This window comes from Zootoca vivipara, chromosome 1, assembly GCF_965207765.1.
Source record: "Zootoca vivipara chromosome 1, rZooViv2.hap1.1, whole genome shotgun sequence".
Lineage (NCBI taxonomy): Eukaryota > Metazoa > Chordata > Lepidosauria > Squamata > Lacertidae > Zootoca > Zootoca vivipara.
The window spans coordinates 54,471,017-54,492,707 of record NC_142582.1 but is presented as its reverse complement, the minus strand read 5'-3'; the positions used below and the strand labels follow the sequence as shown (position 1 = coordinate 54,492,707).

General features: G+C 43.6%; 1 long non-coding RNA gene across 1 annotated transcript; it reads left to right on the top strand.

Annotated features, from left to right (window-relative positions):
• Positions 1 to 77: 77 nt before the first annotated feature.
• On the top strand, positions 78 to 6,143 carry LOC148687571 (uncharacterized). Its single transcript, XR_015948669.1, has 2 exons — positions 78 to 3,587; positions 3,626 to 6,143. It is a non-coding gene; the product is annotated as an uncharacterized LOC148687571 (long non-coding RNA).
• Positions 6,144 to 21,691: the final 15,548 nt, after the last annotated feature.

Below are 21,691 nucleotides of genomic sequence, written 5' to 3'. Positions count from 1 at the left end.
AAAAGCAAGAGGAACTCCATTTTCTAAATCTCTCTGCCTCTGATAGAAAGTAAATTAGACAGCACTTTGCTCACAGGCACAGCATGTTTGCACATCTAATGCAAAGATCTAACCACACACAGCACTTCTAAGAAATTCTAGCATAAACCACAAGAGCAAGAGGATGTAGCCCACCGCAAATTATAAGTAGAGCACAACCACAATTGTGCCTGTAAAATTCCACATAGACACGTGTATGAAGGTACCAGGTACATAACGCCACCTAGTAGAGTTGGGCGGGTGACTTTGCATCTTGGGGTGCTCTCTCTTGATTGGTTGATGAAGTACTGCAGAAAGGCTGATCTTCACTTCACTCTGTCAAAAAGGTATAAAAGCACTCTGTGTATGCCCATGGGTCGGGCAGAATGAGGAATGGTTTTTTCCCTACTGCTCCATATTGTTTTGCCGACAAACCAATAATAAAATTGTTCAACTGCCTGAGATTTCGTCTGGTCAATTTGGGAAGCCAATCATCCATATTACATTTCTGGTGTCCTAACATTTCTGGTGCCGTGACTCGGATGAGGGCTTTTCCCTGAACCAGAGGCAGTCCCCTTTTTGCCCCACTGGACAGGGCGCAGATTCCTAACGGCGCCTCTGGTCTGGTGCACACCGGCACTTTTTCCGGAGGATCAGAGGTGGCCCTTGAGTTTCCGTGCCCTGGACGAAGAGGCAAAAGGACCGAGGTTGGAAGGGAAGAACAGGAAAAGCCGGCTGGGGTAAGTAGAAAGGGAAAAGGTACCTTGAAGGGAATTGGCCCCCTTTAATGAGGGGAAGGGAGATCCTGATCACATCTCCAGCGTGTTGGTAGTACTCAGTTAATTAGAGGTCAACTGGGAAAACCATGCGCTTTGGGTAAGAGGCAAAGGGAGGAGGAAAATGTGTATGTTAGTAGTCAGTAGGGAGGAGGTCCCCTGACAAATAGACACTTAGGAAACAAGGAAAAACTGGGAGGTAGAGTGTGGTAAAGTGTCCAATGCATGGTATGTGTGGCAAAGTTTGCAGTGTGTGCTGTGAATGAGGGGATACTTTACAGGGCCATAAATGGGAGGAGTATGGTCAAGAGGAGGGAAAAATGTGATTTCCCTAGAATTCATGGTAGATAAATTCAGAATGTCATAAAAGAAATTTAATTTACAAGTCCTGCCAACAACAAGTTCAGAGAAAAAGGGTGGCGCAAACCAGTATTCCCCCCCCCCCCAGAGAGAAGAAAGGCATTTTGAGAAAGAAGATGAAGAGAAAGGCAGTGGTTAAACAGCAACAAATAATGGCTCAAGGACCAGTGAGGAACCAGAAGGGGTTCAAAGGTCACTGGTGAAGGTCAGTTGCTAGGACGGAGATGTCTCGGTCAATGTAAAAGAGGAAGGAAGAGTGTTCGGAGAAAGATGGGACAAGGGGGTCCCAGCAGAAGAGAGTTCGTCGGTTTGGCAGGCATGGCAAAGAGCCATGGTCAAGGTGACTTAAGAGTTACCTGCATCTGGACTTTGTTATAAATATAGGCACCCAGTATTCTGCTTTTAAATATCCTTGAAACAGCCCCCCCCCAAAAAAAACCAAAAGAAGCATCAGACTGATTTTATGCCTAAAAGGGCTGTACAAACAGACAGCGGAGGATTGGTTCAGAAAAATCATCTCTGCAACCTTTAGAATGCTATTCACCATACTAGAAATGAGGCTACCCCCCCCCCACAGGAAACTGACAAAATGCCAGTAACGGTGCTCAGAAAATGTTTTCATATGCTTCAGCTGGCTTCAAAAGAAAAGAAAAGAAAAAAATCATGTACTTAAGTAGTTCACAACGCAAGAGACAATAGATTTTATTTGAACAATTATAATCTTTTCCCCAAGTCCTGTTGTAGCTGTGCAGACTTTAGTTTTTGGGGAAACTTACAAGAATGGGGAAAAAAGAGACATTTGAGTCCTTCTAAAAGCAAACTACGTTTAAAGGGTTTTACCCTCCTACCTGCAACCCCATTTCATATGTTTTTGTGACAGCAACGTTGGAAAATTTGTAGAACTGCATATTTTAATGAAATGAATGTTTATCAACTAAAGAATTCAGGATAAGGTAGAAGGAAGTTATACTGAATGGAGATTTGTGTGTAAAGACATTGTCTGTTTGAATCTAACACTACCATTGGAAGACAGGCTGCGAAAAATCTCAAGCAGTCTCTCAAACCTCCGGCAGAGATGTGTGGCGTAACCCCCCTTATTTGGTTACACAAGCGATTCTGCATGATTTGTATTTGCACAACTTGCTTTCTCCTGCAACCTGCACTTAGAGACTGTGGCTGTGCCTGGCTGGTGTTGCCATTTCGGACATTCTATTGTGTGACATTGTGTGACCAAGACCGTTGCTGTGAAAGTAGGGAGAAAAAGATGTTATGCTTTGGAGGTCCACGTTTCAGCTTACAAAAACACTACTGCTCTAAATGCTTTGACTTTAAAAAATTTTATGTCTCACGGAAACAGCCCGTTGCTACAAAGCAGCTGTAAGTTTTTTCTTCTTCTAGAAACCACAAGACTTTGCATAATTTGAAAAACAGGCTTCAGTATCCTAGCAGAACTCAGCCGTCGGCAGCTGGATGGGAGGCAAATACGGATTTAAAGGACCCCTCCTTAACCCTGCACATGCATGAAGTTCTGTGGAAGGAAAGAGAAACCACGGGGAGATCCTGAAAGATGGACCAGACGTGGAATCCTGTTGCAAGCCTTGTGAAATTCGGCAAAGACTGCTGTAAGGCACTGCTGCTATATCCCAGAGATGACTTCTCAACTAACTGCTGCTACATCCCAGAGATGACTTCTGTGTGCCAGACACACCTCAATGTCCAATACGTGGGACGCACTACCTCGGAGAGTTTGGTGGTGGACTAACCAGCAAGAAGTTCTAAAACAGCAGCGGCAGCTACAAGGACAATCTCTCTCTCCCCCCCCTCCTTTGTTTTTTATCTACAGGAAATCACTCGAGCGAACAGCGTGTAGCCTTGCGGAGCCTGACACGATGGTTCCAGCCTGACGCTAGCGAGTCCCTGAGTGAATCCTTGAAGGAAGGGAGACGAGACCCTCTTCATTCCTAGGTGGTGAGGTATCCATTCCATCCGGTGAAAGTGCCTGAGATGACCCCCTGGATCCACACCCTGCTGTACCTAATCAGGAGTGGGTACCCAGCGCACGGTGCACCAGTTTCCCCTTGCAGCGTCTGACCGGCAAAAGACGCCCAGCGCATGGGAAACCGAAGTAGCCCCTGCTGTGACACTCCGGACGCTGTCACTCGACGCACGGGTTGAGGAATGTCCATCTTATGCAGCACCAAACATCAAGGAGACAAGGAGACGCAGTAAATCTTAGACCCTTATATATGTATGTATGTATGTATATTTGTATGGGAGGCATCAATTGAGTGGGACCCACAGTAGAAGTCTACCTGCCCCCAAAGCAGTATCCTTAATTTGGAAGGAAGGGCAGTGTACCTGCCTCACTTGAGCGAACAGACCCAAAACAGTTTCAGAAATTGAACCATGGGGTGGGTTCCAGCAACTCCCTAGGTCATACAGATATGGGGAGGGTTCCAGCAACTCCCTAGGTGATACAGGGCTATAGCTGGGTTGGGGATGTAACTGGAAGAGCTGGCCAGGTGCACCCCTCAGTTCTGGCTTTGGAAATGATGGGAGAAGCTTCTGGTAGCCCACTGATATCTAATGCAAGCCTCTCCTGATTCTGGCAAACTGGAACAATAGCCATTCTTTCTGTAGCCAAATGCTCAGCTAGGACAAACCTCCAATTGTTATATATATATATATATATATATATATTCCTGGCCTTTAGAACTGTGTAGGAACTTTTGAAACCCACTGATTTGCATTGAAGCCCAGTACTGAGCTGAGAGAGAACTGTGTATTTTCCTGCTGACATAAAGTTTTGGAAACAGTGGCTAAAGCCCCTTGGCTTTTAGATTTCCAGCAACTATAGTATCCTAGTATCTCTGAAGACTAGTGTGGCCATTATAGATTCATGGCCCACCTGAGAGAAAGAACCCTTTGTTGCCAAAAGTCTGTATTGCGATTTTTTTGTTGTGCCTCAAATGGAAATGCAATGTAGTAGAAAGTGGCACTTGTGCTTCGACAAAAATGATGTTTGTATAATGCAAATATGTGTTCCCAGTTAGGTCTAACACGAAGGCTAAAAACTTCAACAGAAAATGCTTAGGAGTTATGGAAATAGATTAATCAAAAGCTGAACCAGGCTTAAATTCAGCAAGCATTTTTACTCTGCTTTATAGCATCAAGCTGAAGCAGGAAAAAAAAAACTTTCATGGTTATTTTACACTGACAGTTCTGCAGACTGAATGCCTTAATCTACAGGCTCTCAGAGTTTGTGTATAGCCCTATGAATTAGCTGATGGTGTCTATCCTAACAATGAATTATCCTTTCCCCCTTAGGAAAGTTTCCAACCCCATGTGTATGTGTGGTAGCATTTTTAAGAAACTGCTTAGTAATGCACGTTATTCACAAGTTTTAGAAACACTAGCTTGTATACCTTAAGTTAAGAAGTTTCAAAATGAAGGTCTGAATGTGCCAGGTAACAAAATTTAGGTCTGTTTGTAAAATATTTTGCTATTTGATTTAAGAAAAGCAATGTACTATGTCTTTAATGACTGCTAGTTCCTGATCACAGCCGGAGGTTCCTGGAACCTTTTTAGTTCTGGTGACACTAAGAAACATTTAACAGCCTTGGTCAGGTATTTTAACTGTTCAGTAGAAAAGGCAGCCCCCACCCCGAAGTTATCTATCTGCCTTGCACTATTTCCCTGGAAGTCAAAAACCTAACATTTGAGCAAGCTTCCAGTTAGCCTTCTTCTGCCCTACATACTTCTTTGAAGCCCAGCAATCTTCTGAGGGCTCTGAAGTCTCTCAATAAAAAAGCATGAGGTTTTGGCCAGACTCTCAGGACTAGACGCAGCTGGCCAGGTAGCCCTTCTGAACTCCTCCTGCTGTGTGTACATCAATCAGGCTCAACGCGTGGTGACCGATATTGGACGGATCAGGGAACTAACATCGGTATACAACCAGAGTAAACGTGTTGAGAGTGATGTTAAAAACATTAAGAAGCAGGCTGATCTGTACCACAAGGTTAGCCTAGACGGTGAAGGTCTGCCCAGTGTATGGAGTTAGATTAGTTCTTGGCTCCCAGGTTGGTCATAGTTAAAAGAGATTCTGCTCATAATTTTAATTTTCTTTCTTATTGTCTTAGCCCTATGCAGAACCTTGGTCTGTATAAACCTTCTGGTAACCCTTCTGAGACAAGCTGAATAACAAGCCTGGGAAAAGTCAGCAGAAGCTTCCTCACTTACTTTGCTCTCTGTTGCCCATCCTTTGGCCTAACATTGGAGCATGGGAAGCTGCTGGCTCCTCTGTAGAATCATAGAGTTGGAAGAGACCACAAGGGCCATTCAGTTCAACCCCCTGCCAAGCAGGAAACACCAGGAAACACTGTAGTGCGATGGGTCAATCAAATGGAGATGCAGAAACACACCTGTTCTTCATCTCCATATTGAAGAGGAGGGAATATAGGGTGGCAATGACCAGGGCCAGAATAATCCTGGTCAGACCATGCAGGCCCTAAAAGCAAGAGGAACTCCATTTTCTAAATCTCTCTGCCTCTGATAGAAAGTAAATTAGACAGCACTTTGCACACAGGCACAGCATGTTTGCACATCTAATGCAAAGATCTAACCACACACAGCACTTCTAAGAAATTCTAGCATAAACCACAAGAGCAAGAGGATGTAGCCCACCGCAAATTATAAGTAGAGCACAACCACAATTGTGCCTGTAAAATTCCACATAGACACGTGTATGAAGGTACCAGGTACATAACGCCACCTAGTAGAGTTGGGCGGGTGACTTTGCATCTTGGGGTGCTCTCTCTTGATTGGTTGATGAAGTACTGCAGAAAGGCTGATCTTCACTTCACTCTGTCAAAAAGGTATAAAAGCACTCTGTGTATGCCCATGGGTCGGGCAGAATGAGGAATGGTTTTTTCCCTACTGCTCCATATTGTTTTGCCGACAAACCAATAATAAAATTGTTCAACTGCCTGAGATTTCGTCTGGTCAATTTGGGAAGCCAATCATCCATATTACATTTCTGGTGTCCTAACACTGTAAAAGCGACTCTGAAAATTTATTACTCCAAAAATGAAACCTTCATTTGGTTGTCAATATTAAGATTATACCAGCAAGAATGAGTCTTTCTGTAAAAAAAAAAAAATTTAAATCAAATCCACCTGGCTTCTGATTGATTGTGTGGGGCAGGACTTACCTGCCCCCCCCAAATACTTTATTCATATTGACACCCCTGCTCACACCCCACAAACTCATGCCAATATCGTTAGGGTCAAAATCTTTTGTCTTTTTGATGCTTGAGAAGGTTATGGTATTGACCTCTTTAGAAGTCCTGAGCTTTGAGTCCCCCCAGAGACTCATAATGAAGAACTTTAACATGTGCACAGCACTAACCTTGCTGCTTCCTCACCTCTCACCCTTCTCTTTGCCAGTAAACTGCAGAGACTTGGCTCTCTCTACCTCACCATGCTGATCACCACTGCCTCCCAAGAGGGTGGATAAAAAGCAATGATTTGTTTTTCCAAAAAAAATATCAAATAAATCAGATTTTTATTTAAATCAGATTTTTAAAAAATTAAATCGATTTTTAAAAATTTAAATTGGATTTTAAATATAAAATGCTTTTGGAGGAAAGATCTTTCTAAAGATAGTTTTCTATATAAGTTGCATTAAAGTCCAAAGGCTATTCATCAGGAAATAAGGATTTGTTTTAAGTTTTTCATGTGTGCTAAAACTCAGTCTGTTTTATTTTTTAAAAGTGTTTAACCACATCAGTTAACAAACATGGATATATATGCTCAGTGCTTTTTTTTCTGGAGGGACGCAGGGGGACACATACCCCTAAACATTTTGTGAATCTTTGTACTTTTCGCCAGTTAGTTTTTATTTTTCCCGATCTGAACTATAAAATGGTGATTTTCTTGAGTCAAAATGAGAGTACCCCTAACATTTTTTAAAAGAAAAAAACACTAATAATGTTGTTTTAGTTAAATAAATTGTTTAAATTGTTATTAAGGAAATGATTATTTTTCTCCTTTCAATAAAGTACAGCAGAAAAGTTGTCCAAATATACACATTTCACTTATTAAACCTCACAATAATTTCATAATTATCGGTCTATGCATATCTAATAGTATAATCAAATCAGTATTTTTTTTATATAACTGTAAAAACTACGGTACTCTGAAACTTTATTATTCCAAAAATGAAACCTTCACCTGGTTGTAAATATTAAGATTATACCAGCAAGAATGAGTCTTTCTATTAAAAAATGATTTAAATCAACTATTTTTCTCCTTCCAATAAAGTACAGCACAAAAGTTGTCCAAATATAAACGGTTAACTTATTAAAGCTCACAATAATTTCATAATTATCTGTCTATGCATTTCTAATAACATAACCAAACCAGTAATTTTTGATATAACTGTAAAAGCTACTTTAAAAATTTATTACTCCAGGCCTTCCTTATTCTTCAGCCCTCTCTAAAGTTTCATTTTGCATGCCATGCCATATAAGACATTGTCTCTCCCTTGCCTTTAGCATGGGGGTTCAGAACAACATTCACTATACAGTAATAAAACAATTCCTTCAGTAGCACCTTAAAGACCAACTAAGTTTTTATTTTGGTATGAGTTTTCGTGTGCATGCACACTTCTTCAGATTTCTGAAGAAGTGTGCATGCACACAAATGCTCATACCAAAATAAAAAACTTAGTTGGTCTTTAATGTGCTACTGAAGGAATTTTTTTATTTTGCTTCGACTCAGACCAACACGGCTACCTACCTGTAACTAGAACATTCACTATAGTAACACTGCAGAATGATTTCTAAACTGAGGTGCTTGTGAGAGGAGAAGCAGCAGCTTGCCCAGGGCTTAATTTTCCAAAGAAAAGACTTCCACACACTGTGGCAGGGTTAAAAAAAAGTGCCTTCTGTTCCTTGTTGGGGTTCAGGAGGGGGGAAGCCCATGTTCAGCAGAACCATTTTATTCTTTCAGGCCTTTCCCAATTGAGCCCTGGATCAAATCAAATACTGTCCCCAAATCAATTTAATTAACCCTGTCCAAAAGTACTTACGTTGCACCCCTTGATCTGCACACAGTGTGCGTCTCAGGTATCACCAGGAAGCAATAGGAAGTGAAAGCAATAGGTGTTAAAAAGGGGGAAGGGCTTCCCCTTTCCTTCCTGTTGTTTCATTTCACTGTTGATTGCGCTGGACTTTTTCAGTTTCTTTTTATATACATATAATATTTTTATTAGATTTTCTACAAAGGTAACAAAAGCAAAAACAAACAATAACAAAAACTAACAAACCACAACAGAAAAGAAAATAAACACGAAAACAATATCAAATCCCTGCAAAAAAGAAAAAGGATTCTCTGAATCCTGTGACTTCCCTCCACCCCCTCCCCAAGTTCTTTAGATTTCCTTTTCAACTCCATATTGTAACTACTCCAAATTTCTTTTTCTCCCATTTTCTATACTATCTCTAAAATTACAAGTGTTCTTAAAATCCTGCCAGTGTTTTAACCTGTTTACAATACTTTTGCAAATACATAACAAACATTTCCCATTATTTTAAATTTCTTGTCATCTTGATTTCTGGGTTTTCCTGTTAATTTCGCCAGTTCAGCATAGTCCATTAACTTGGTTTGCCAATCTTTGGTCGGGACTGCTTCCTCTTTCCATCTTGGGGCTAACAGTATCCAAGCGGCCGTTATCACATATACAAACAAATTATTCTGGTCTTTTGGAACCTCCGCTCCCACAATTCCTAATAGAAAGGCTTCTGGTTTTTTTAACAAAGGTTTGTTATATCTGTATTGTCCCTGTTATACCCAATTGCAAATTCAAATGTATCCCTGTCGTATTTTATGACTTCCCTGATATTGTATGTGAGCTGGAACCAGTCTGTGATCAAAATAATAAATTTATTCGTTTAACAAAGGTTCCTCTGAACATCTTTTTCATTTCATTATAAATCATTTCCCATTTTCTTTGACAACCTCACATTTCCACCCCATATGATAAAATGTACCCTCTGTTTCTTTACATTTCCAACACTTATTAGATCTTGTTCTATATATTTTTCACAATATACATTTAAATCTGGTAGGGAGAAGCCACCTCTATCTTTAGAGTCTATTAACAACTTATGCTTTATTCTTGTTTTCCCCAGCCATATAAACCTTGAAATATCCCTTTGCCATTCCCTAATGGGTCCTGGCCCGCTGACAACCGGAATTGATTGGAACAGAAATAACATTCTTGGCAATACTTTCATTTTTATCACAGAAATCCTTCCCCCAAATGATAAATTCATCCTGCCCCAAATCTCCAAATTTCTCTTTATTTCTTTTCACACAGGCAGATAATTATCCTTTTATACAAATTGATATTCTTTGCTGTCAGCCACACTCCTAAATATTTGACCTTTTTATTTATTACATCACTAACTTTTTGTAGTTCATTTTTATTTTGTTCTGTCATGTTTTTCCACCAACAACTTAGTTTTGCTTTTATTAAGCTTAGTAAAACAAGCCTGGCTAGTCTTGCCATTTCATTCCTTTCTTCTGTCTCTGAATCCAGACCAAAGACAGCCTTGAGGAGCTGGGATGTTTAACTTGCCAGGCCCCACGTAGCTTTGCAAATGTGCCAACAGTTTTACTGCTCAGATGTCCCACTGAAAATGGGGTAGTTGTGGGGTAAGGGTGAGGAGACATCTGACACCACAAAAGCAGGGCCGGATTTAGGTTTGATGAGGCCCTAGGCTACTGAAGGTAATGGGGCCCTTTATATGTCCAGCTGTCCTTTGTCAACAAATCGTTTTTTGTGTTGAATATATGCTATATGGTAATTGATTGACCTAATAGGTATCTAAAGCCATTTGCACGTGCAGAATGTAGGCACCCTATATATAGAAATGCGCAAACCAGTGATATTTTAGGGAGCAGGCAGGGCCCATTACTTACATCATAGGAGCCTACACAACAGAAAACACTGTTGCTGTATACAGTGGAACCTCGGTTTATGAACACCTCGGTTTATGAATTTTTGGTTTACGAACACCGCAGACCCATCTGGAACGGATTAATTCACTTTCCATTACTTTCAATGAGAAAGTTCGCTTCAGTTTATGAATGCTTCAGTTTATGAACAGACTTCTGGAACCAATTACACCCATGCTTCGGGTTAAGTACGCTTCAGGTTGAGTACTCCACGGACCCGTCTGGAACGGATTAATCCACTTTCCATTACTTTCAATGGGAAAGTTCGCTTCAGTTTATGAACGCTTCAGTTTAAGTACTCCGTGGACCGTCTGGAACAGATTAATCCACTTTCCATTACTTTCAATGGGAAAGTTCGCTTCAGTTTATGAACGCTTCAGTTTATGAACAGACTTCCGGAACCAATTGTGTTCATAAACCGAGGTACCACTGTATAGGTTTTATTTTACAGTATTTGTTTTTTATCTTATATTTTGGAAATGTACATCCAGTTTTTTCCCTTTAAATGTTTTTGGGGGCCCCCAAGAGAGTGGGGCCCTAAGCTATAGCTTTTTTAGCTTATAGGTGAATCCGGCACTGCACAAAAGCATGCTTGTGTTCTTTACAGTTTGCAGTCAACTGAGTTAGAGGCAGCACTTAACCAGAGAGGGGCTGGGCCCTTGATCTATGTGGAGTATCAGTTGGTATCTTGATTGGATTAGACATTATTTTTGTAAGTGTAAAGGTAAAGGACCCCTGACAGTTAAGTCCAGTCGTGAACGACTCTGGGGTTGCGGCGCTCATCTCGCTTTACTGGCCGAGGGAGCCAACGTTTGTCCGCAGACAGTTTTTCCGGGTCATGTGGCCAGCATGACTAAGCCGCTTCTAGCGAAACCAAAGCAGCGCACGGAAACCCCGTTTACCTTCCCGCAGGAGCGGTACCTATTTATCTACTTGCACTTTGACGTGCTTTCGAACTGCTAGGTGGGCAGGAGCTGGGACCGAGCAACCGGAGCTCACCCCATTGTAGGGATTCGAACCTTCCAATCGGCAAGCCCTAGGCTCTGTGGTTTAGACCACAGCGCCACCCGCGTCCCAAATTATTTTTGTATATACAATTCATTAATGTAACTCTCACCCAAAGTCCGTGTGCTACACTTGTTTTTATGTAGGGAATCATTTTGGCTATTTATATATATGGTTGTTTTATTTGTGTGTTTCCCCTGTTGTGAAACCACTTCAAAATTTCACTTAATAGGAAACAGTTCATAAAGGAAATAAATGATAATAGAAGCCCTGCTTCTGCGTGTTAACTGAGTCAGAGGAGGGCAGTTGTGATTGTTCAGTGTGGGGTGGGAGCAGCAGCTCAGCAGCACTTTCTCTTATGTAACTGTTCATCTTCCACATATACCCGTGACTAGTGGTTAAAATGTGGTTTGTCCTTGCTACTAAGAATGGGAGAATATCAAATTTGGGTCCTCTCAATTGTTCACTTCTCCAATCTAAACATTCAGTTCCCCACATTAGTTTGCAATTGTTTTTAAAAAGTCCTCATCAAAACTCATCAGTATTTTACTGCAAATCTCTCCTAATATACACACTAATATACACACATTTTTGAAGAACTGTTTCCCATAACAGAATGCAATTTTATATGTTCTTTCCACTAACATGCATTTTTATGCACACTTTTTGCCAATATATGCAATTTGTTCACATTACAGTGGTACCTCGGGTTAAGAACTTAATTCGTTCCGGAGGTCCGTTCTTAACCTGAAACCATTCTTAACCTGAGACAACACTTTAGCTAATGGGGCCTCCTGCTGCCGCCACGCCGCCAGAGCACAATTTCTGTTCTCATCCTAAAGCAAAGTTCTTAATCCAAAGTACTATTTCTGGGTTAGCGGAGTCTAACCTGAAGCGTATGTAACATGAAGCGTATGTAACCCAAGGTACCACTGTACTCAGGGGCGTAGGCAGGGGGGCAGTTGCCCCCCCTAGAACACAGGCGTACCCAGGGGGGGTACGCCCCTAGAGAGAGCGTGTCAAAGGGAGCCTTAGAAGTGGCGTGTGTCAGTGGGTATTTAAAGAAAAAAGAAAAGTGGGGGGCTTACACTTCTGGCGGCAAGGCTGCCTCCCCCCCAACTTGCAACTTGGGCGGCTCCACGTGAGCCTGTGGAGCAATTTCCGCGTTCATCCTGAAGATGATTTATTGTTCATTGACCATGCCTCCTGGGAGAGTCCACCACCTCCCAAGGGAGTCCGTTCCATTGAAAACAGCTCTTGCCATCAGAAAGTTCTTCCTGATGTTTAGTCGAAATCTTCTTTCTTGTAACTTAGAGCCGTTGCTTTAAGTCCTACCCTCCAGAGCAGAAGGAAACAAGCTTGCTCCGTCTTCCATGTATAAACACTTTAGATATTTGAAGAGGACTATTACTCTCCTCTTTACCAGATTTTAAAAACCCAACTCCTTTTTTTTTAAATAATAATTTTTATTAATTTTATACAAACAAAACAAACAAAACAAACATACAATATAAAACTGTCCCTTCGTTTTCCCTCCACCCACCGGTCCACCTCTGCCACCAGTGGTACCCGTGGGCTTTAAGAATCAAAGAGGTCCTTTGTAAGTTGGGTTTGGCCTCCCCCCTCCCTCCTCCCCCCACATCCCCCCCCTGCCACTGAAAGGACAGGAATGGAGGAGCTCTGAGGATTGGTTTCCCCCAGCTCTTTCATAAACATACATAAACAAATATAAACATAACAACAAAAGGGAAGAGTTTTAACTCCCCAATTCTTATTATCCTAACATTGTAATTGTGACTTCCTCGATACTCTTCCTCCTGGTTTTCCTAACAAACTCTGATTGCTTATGGCGGGTTTTCTATTCCAAATTAAAATCCTTTTCTTATAATATTAACTCAATCCTCCTCCTTTTCCATGCTGCCCTCCCACAGGTCCCCTCCTGCCACAAGAGGAACCTGTAGGGCACAGCATTTCCAAGGTTCCATTATATCCCTTCCTCACCCCTCTGAGCACCCCCTGCCACTGAGTATCTCAGAGTAAGGAGAGGAGAGTAGGCAGCTTTCTGCCTAGACACCTAACTTAACTTACAAAAAATTACATTAACCTAAAAATTCTTTCCTAGCCATTCTTATACTCCCTCAAGAAAACACAACTTTTTTTTCTTTCTTTTTTACACTCCATCTCCTTTCCCTAAGTCTTTTCCCCCAATTGGATCAGCATTTCCGTTAACAAGCCAAGATTTCGAAAACCGTCTTTCAAAAGCCAAGACAAAACCTTTTAACTAAAATTTTCACCCCACACCCATTCTTTCCCAAATCCATTTCCAGGCCTTTGCCCCCCCCCTGCCCCTGTCCTTCCCATCCCTCAAAAACACCACCCCACATTTTAACCCCTCCAGGATCTTCAATTCCATTGATCTTTAAGTTCCTTTGCTTCTCATTTTCTTGCTCTGCTTGTTTTTCTTCCTTTTGAAATCCATACTTTGCTTCATCCCAAACATATTTGTTATAGTCCAAGTCCTCTTCAATACTTTCATCAAGTTGTTTCTCCTCACACACAGTCTCAGACTCAGCAATCTCCAAATCCAAATTGTCCTCTAAGTCCTGAACTTGGACTTCAACCTCAACTGATGATAAATTGGGATGTTGCCGTTCCTTGTAAATGTCTTCCCATGTTTGTAGATAGTTCAGCACAGCCTCCTGGAAGGCTCGAGAGTACTTTGTTTTCATACTTCTCTTAACCGCAGACAAACAGGAGGTAGGGAAGATGACTTCCGGGAGGCAAGATGGCGTGCGGCACGGATTCGCAAAGCTCCTGAGAGCGAGCAACGTGTCCGCGCCATCCGACCAGCCCCCGGACCACCGGAGCCGCCGAAACTGCTGCCGCCGTGTCGCGGGCGCCGAGAGAGCCCGGTGGACCAACCGGGGAGCCGCTGGAAGACCCCCGACGACCTCACCGGGCTAGGGACGTGGGCGCCCGGCCAGCGGCCGGCAAAAGTCCAAGGCCTCGAAGTCCGGGATCACCCTCCGCGTCGCGGTAGCCGCGCGGGTGTCAGAGGCTCCCGGCGGACCAGGCGGGGAGCCGCTGAGGCCCCCCGCGGGCCCGCCGGACCGAAGCCGACGCCACCGGACCAACGACCTGCCGGAGCTACGAGGCCCAGCTGAGACCGCTCACCTCGTGGCGATCCGGAGAAGGCCGGCCTTGAAACAACAGCTGCCGCCGCCATCCCAGCAAGGGAGAAGAGGGGGAAGGAAACCCCCCGAAAAGAAGGACGGGCCCGATCCCACCGCTCCTGCTCCGCCGCCGCCGCCGCTGCAGCCACCCCCAAGGACTCGGGGGGTCGGGAGACTCAGTTCCACCTCCATTTCTCCTTTATAAAGGGAGAACAATAAACCTTGCACCCTTCCCTACTTTATCTTATTTTAATTCACTCTTGCTAGCCTGCTCTTGCCTGTTTGCCTAATTTTTTTTTTTTGTTATCTATTCTGTTATCATTACTACTGTTACCTCTACCTCCATCTTCACCCTTACCCTTCTACTTTCATCTCTCTAATCCCCCTTTGAGCGAGCACGCGATTGAGCCCTGGCCCAGCCTGAGCCCACCTCACCACAGTCCAGCGAGCCAGAAGCAGGCCGGAGCCCAGAGGGAGGCCCTCTGAAAAAGACCTCTTTCAGTATTTTTAAAATATTTTTCATAATTTTTTTTCCCTCCCTCTTAGCACATACAATTTTTTTTTCTCAAACATATTCACACACACACACACACACACACACACATATATACACACACACACACATACATACACTAACAAAAATATATTCTTCCTCTTTTTAAAATATATTTTTTTTCCACTATTTTTTCGCTAATTTTTTGCTACCTGCTCTATTATCACAACTACTGCTACTTCTACCCCCATTTTCACCCTTACCCTTCTGTTTTCACTTCTCTAATTCCCCTTGGTTCTTCCCCCCTCCCCAAAGCAACACCTTTACACCACTAATATCACATCACCCCCCACTTCGTTACAAGTACCCAACCCTCCCCCTTTACTCAGCTCTTCCTTAGCACACCCACCCACCCCACTTCTCACCCCCATGCAGATTTGACCATTTTATTTTACTTAATTGTTTAAAGCCACCCCATACCTACCCCTACCACCTTACTTTTTAAAAGGGGACCACTGCCGCTGAAACCTCCCCTCACTTGATCTACGGCTATCACCCCTACCCCCTCCACATACCTTTAAATACACTGTTCTCCGCCCCAGCCCCAACTCCTCAACTTGTACCCCATTTTAAGTTTGTTTGTTTCCCACTCCCTCCCCTTAACCCCTAAATCTACACACCCATACCTCCCCACCCCCTTCAATAACAACCCCCCTGCAAACCCTACCTCGTACCAAACCAAAAATCACCAACAAAAGATATTATCAGTGCGACTACTCCACCTCCTCCCTCTCTCTCCCCCCTTCCTTCTTTTCACTCCCTCTTTCCCTCCCTCTCCCTCCTTCTCACCCCCTATCCCCCCCTCCCCTCCACCCCCTAGCTACTCTCCAACCCCCCAACCCCTGTTTTTCTTTCTTGCTCCTAAACCCCTTCCTCCCTCATCCCTCCCACCCCTGACCACTATACTACCGCGCCTGATTTGCCCTAAAACAGTACTCTGCCAGCCTTAATTCTTTTAAGCACAACCCAGACAAGACACAAATGACCGCCTAATCCAGACGCTCTGAACCGCCACCAACCAATAACGCCTGAACAATCCAGCGACAAACAGCAATCAGGAACCACCAACACCACTACCTCTAACCACAACACACCATACCTCAAGAGGTCACCAAGCAGACCTTGAATCAAAGCCACAAGGGAGAACGAGACGACACCAGCCAGGGAAATGGCGAACAGCACTGAGACCATAACACCCCCTCAAGGTGACGACCACCCAACAACAAATCCAGAGCCGAGGGAAATGGAAGCAAAACTAACAGAGAGAATAACAAAAAGACTAACAAAACAATTAGCAAAACAACTGGAGGAAACAGTAGCCCCCCTACGGGCACTTATCGACGAACTAACCTCCAAGATGGTAGCCTTAGAGAATAAAAACCAAATACAGGAAAAAATAATTGAGCAACAACAGGAGGAAAACGCACACTTGAAAAAGAAACTGGTCGAACTGGAGACAGAAAACGAAGAATTGAGAATCAAACAAGCGGACCTTGAAGATCGCAGTAGACGCTGCAATATCCGCTTCCGCAACTTCCCCGAAAGAGCAGAGGAAAGAGGTCCAACAGAACTAATTGTTAACTGGTTGAAGGACACTATCCCAAATCTACAACTTGAGGCAAACGACCTGGAGAGGGCCCACAGAGCCCTAAAACCCATGCCGAATCCCGACGCCTCCCCAAGGGACATCATCGTGCGCTTCGCACGTTACAAAAAGAAAGAGGAGATATGGAATTACCTCAAAACCTCAACTAACCTCCAATACAAAAACAACCACATATTGGCCTTACAAGACCTGTCCCAGGACACCCTGAATCGGAGAAAAATGCTACGCCCATGCACCCGAAGTCTCCAAGAAGCAGAGATCAGATACCGATGGGGCTTCCCCTTCCGCCTCATTGTAACAAACAAGACAACACAGTACACAGCTACTAACAAAACTGAAGCCCAGCAACTACTGAAGAACCTCGGACTCAACACCCCACCGGAATGGCTTCAAGATGACCCACCAAGCGACAGCCAAGACCAAGACAACGAAACGACAGCAAATAACTGGACGAAAGTACAGAACAACAGGAAGAAAAAGAAGATACAAAGGCAACACAACGCACGCCAAAACAACGCACGCCAGTTCAACCAAACACCGTCACGCACAGAACTATTCGGCCGAGCATATGACACAAGAAGCAGGGTCAACGAAACCAACACGACACAGAGGAACGACCATACTACCACAACAACCACAACTAAGTGAAGCAACCGGAAAACATCCCAAACTGAAGGACTGGTGATTCCCCCCCTTCCCCCACCCCCTCCCCCTACCCCCATAAGGCCATAAACATAGCTAACACCAGCTACTCCACCCCCCCAGCCCCACACCCTCACGGAAACTGCCACTCCAACACCAGTCCTAACACCCTCAACCACAACCCACACCCCTACCATCCTCCCCAATCCACACTAAGGAAAAATAACAACCGTAACATTCATAACACAACTTACATTCAGGCTAAAAGATGACACATAACCAGCACAATGGTGGCACCAGAGCGTACCAACACCCGCACCCACACCCCAACATAACAACAATGTTGCTATTAACATTAGCAACATTGTTCCTAACTCTTACACCCAGCATGCATGCCACAAGGATGCTTTACACAGTCTCGCTGATCACCCCCCATCGTAAACGACAAGGGGGAAGGCCTGTCTCTGAACATGGCCCCCCACGTCAGCCGAGACCCAGGGCCAACTGGCCAAAGGCCGGATGGCCCAAAATACCCCGAACGAACACCTATATAAATACATATAGGGAATTCTCTACAACCTCCCCCCTACTCTTTAACCCAAATCTAACTCCAACCCCATTAGCCCCCCACCCACCACCCCCTAGGTCAGTGCAACCTCAACAGTTCAGTAAACAGCATGAAGTGAGAGACACAGGACAACCCGAATGGGTTGGCAAGGAATCGCTCCATATAATAGACAAACATGACGGATAGCTTAAAAGCAATTACACTAAATGTAAGGGGGCTGGGAAATCCCATCAAAAGAAAGCGCATCACCTCATACATAAATACCATGAAACCACACATCGCCTTCCTACAAGAAATACACAACCCCCCCAAAAGGAACAGACTACTGAGCGACCCCCGCTTCAGCCAACAGTGGGTGGCACAGGGCTCAGGTAAGGCCCGCGGAGTAGCCGTAATACTTCATAGAGACCTAAACTTCAAAGCCACAACAGTCCTAAAGGACAAAAGAGGCAGATTCATCTTCATCAAAGGAACAATAGATGGCAAAACTAAACTGACAATTGGCTCTATATATGCCCCAAACTCGAAACAACTAGAATTCTTCCAGAAGACACTGAACAAGTTCCTCTCCTTCTCGGAAGGGGAAGCAATCCTAGGAGGTGACCTCAACCTAAATATAAAAGGCATATCCCTGAAAAACACTCAACCCACAACCCCAGGGGCAACCTTCCTTCATGGGAAACCCCCAACAACGAGGGACCCTTACAAGTTACTAAAACTATTAAAAAACAGAGGCCTCTATGACATTTGGAGTGAGCTGCACCCAGGAGACACCACCCACACATTCCAATCTGGACGTCACGGCACAACGTCCAGATTGGACAGCATTCTACTCTCACAGAGCCTGATTCCCCTGGTGGAATCATCTAACATAGGCAACATTAAAATAACAGACCACGCCCCAGTAGAAGTCACCATTAAAATAGGAGAGAGAACACACAGTACTCCATCATGGTCCTTCAGCCCCATCCTAACCACAAACAAACAAATCAGAGAAAATCTTACAAAGACCCTCCAAAACTATTTCAAAGAAAATGATGTAGACAACACAGCGACCCCCCTCCTATGGGACGCAATGAAAGCGGTCACCAGAGGAGCATGCATAAAAGAGAAAACATTCCTCAAAAAACAAACCTCCACACAGATTAGTAAAATGGAACAAGACATTACCGCCCTCACATCACGCTACAAACAAACAGGAGCCAAAAAACTCCTTAAACTTATAGAACAAAAAAGAAGAGAAATAGACTCCCTAGAAATTAACAAAACAATGATCAGTATTCTATATTCTAAACAACGCTTCTATGAACACGGAGGGAAGAACTCCAGACTATTAGCAAATAGATGTAGGAAACGAACACTCAAAACAAAAATACACTGCATCACCAAAAAGGACGGCAACATAACATTCTCCCCCAGAGAAATAACCTCAGAATTTGCAGAATTCTACTCCAACCTATACACTTCCTGTAATCCACCCGAGAAGGAAATCCAAAAATTCCTAGCAGGACTGACCATGCCTAACCTAACAGATGAGGAACGGGAATTCATGGACAGTCCTATCACCCCAGTGGAAATAGACACGGTCCTGAAAAACTTGAAACCACACAAAGCCCCGGGCCCAGACGGCTTCACTGCAGAATTCTATAAAAAATTCAAAGAACCCCTGCTGCCCTACATGACACGCCTGTTTAACGACATCATGAAAGGGGGGCCCATCCCCAAAACATGGAACCATTCCAAAATAGTATCCATCCCAAAACCTTTGAAGGACAATCTCAAAGTAGAATCATACCGCCCGATTTCACTAATAAACCAAGACTACAAAATATTCACAACAATCCTGGCCAATCGCCTAAAAACTTTCTTAGGTAAGTTAATAGCCCCAGACCAGACCGGCTTTGTCCCCGGTCGCAATATCACGGACCCCATCAGGAAACTACTGAACCTAATTGAACACAGCAAGGCAACTAAACTCCCATTGACAATTATGTCCTTAGACATCCTCAAAGCCTTTGATTGCCTAGAATGGAAATACCTATTAGCAGTACTAACTAACATGAAATTTGGCCCCAACTTCCTACAAACCCTCAAACAAATATACTCCCAAGCCTCGGCTAAATGCAGAATTAATAACATGGACTCGAACACCATAGCAATCCAAAGAGGCACAAAGCAAGGATGCCCATTATCTCCCTTCCTATTCATTCTGGCTCTAGAGCCCCTAGCAATCCGAATGCGAGCGTCCACAGACATCAAGGGAGTGGAAATAAAAGGCAGAACATACAAACTAGGGCTCTTCGCAGACGACCTAATGATCACAACATCAGACCCCTTAAACACAGCGATCTCCCTAATCAGAGAACTCAACACATTTGCAGTGGTGTCTGGCCTACAAGTAAACTTTGCAAAATCAGAAGCCATGTGCTTCCACACCCCTCCTCACACCCAGAAAGAACTCACTAATATCACTAAGATAAAACTCTGTCATACCAAGTTCAGATACCTAGGGGTACAAATAACCAAAAACCTCAACAAATTATACCTGCACAACTATAAACCCCTGTGGCAGCAAATAAACAAAGACCTAAAGAGATGGAGCAATATGAACTTCACCCTCTCAGATAAAATGGCCATGATCAAAATGATCACTCTCCCAAAATTAACCTACTTATTCCAAACCCTCCCAATCTGGATCCCCCCAACCCAACTTCGCAGATGGCAGAAAAAACTATACTCTTTTATCTTCTCGCATAAAAAACCAAGAATAAGCACCAAATACCTGCACCTTCCCACCTCACAAGGAGGATGGGGAATCCCCAACATAGAAACATATTATAGAGCCAACCAAATACGACATATAATCCCATATATACTGGAAGATGAAACAAAACAATGGATACACTTAGAAAGGGACACGATTGATAGTATTTGCACCTCAGCATACCCACTCCTCCCAAACAAACTAAGGAAGATTCCCGCAACACTAAACAGGTACACACAAACCATGTTCAAAGCATGGAAAACAGAGACAGACAAATTATCCCCAACCTCATCCCCACTAATCCCCCTGGCTTACCATCCGCTATTCCACCATGCAGCACAAAACCTCCAGATAAAAACCTGGCAGACCAAAGGCTTATATCGCCTAATAGACTTTTATAAAAACAACCAACCTATGACAACACAAGAAATACAGGACAAACTAGAAGACATCCAAATATCCTGGTTAGCACAACACCAACTACATGCCCTCTTAAACAATCCAGTTGTAAAATCAGCAGCGACCAGACCCCTAACTACCTTTGAAAACCTCATCCTGACGACGAAGGGACAGGGCAAAGGGATGGTATCTGCAATATATAAAATACTGCTCCAAAACCCCACGAGCCCCCTAGACACAATCAAAAGACAATGGGAAGACGACATAGGCTATGAAATTAATCCCGCCCAATGGACCAAAATGTGGTCTAAACCCCCCTTTAAATCCATATCAGCAAAAAGAAAAGAACTCACTCTGAAAATCATCTACAGGTGGTACCTAACACCACGGAAACTAGCGATAATACGCCCAGGAACATCACCAAAATGCTGGAGAGGATGCACCTCAACAGGCACATACTTCCACATGTGGTGGGAGTGCCCCAAAATCCAACTATTCTGGAAAACAACCATAAGAGAAATAGGTAAAATAACCCAACAAACTTTAGAATTCACCCCAGAACTGGCCTTGCTAAACATCTTCCAGGACAATAACGCGCACCTACATCACAAAGAACTCATAACCCACTTACTCTCAGCAACCAGAAGCACCATAACCAGACACTGGAAAGACCTGTCAGGAATAAACATGGACCATTGGTACCAAATAGTATGGGAAACAGCCCTACTAGAAAAATTAACCAATAAGTTGAAACTGACACGGGGACAAATAGAAGGGGATGGCTTCACCCCGGTATGGTTCCCCTTT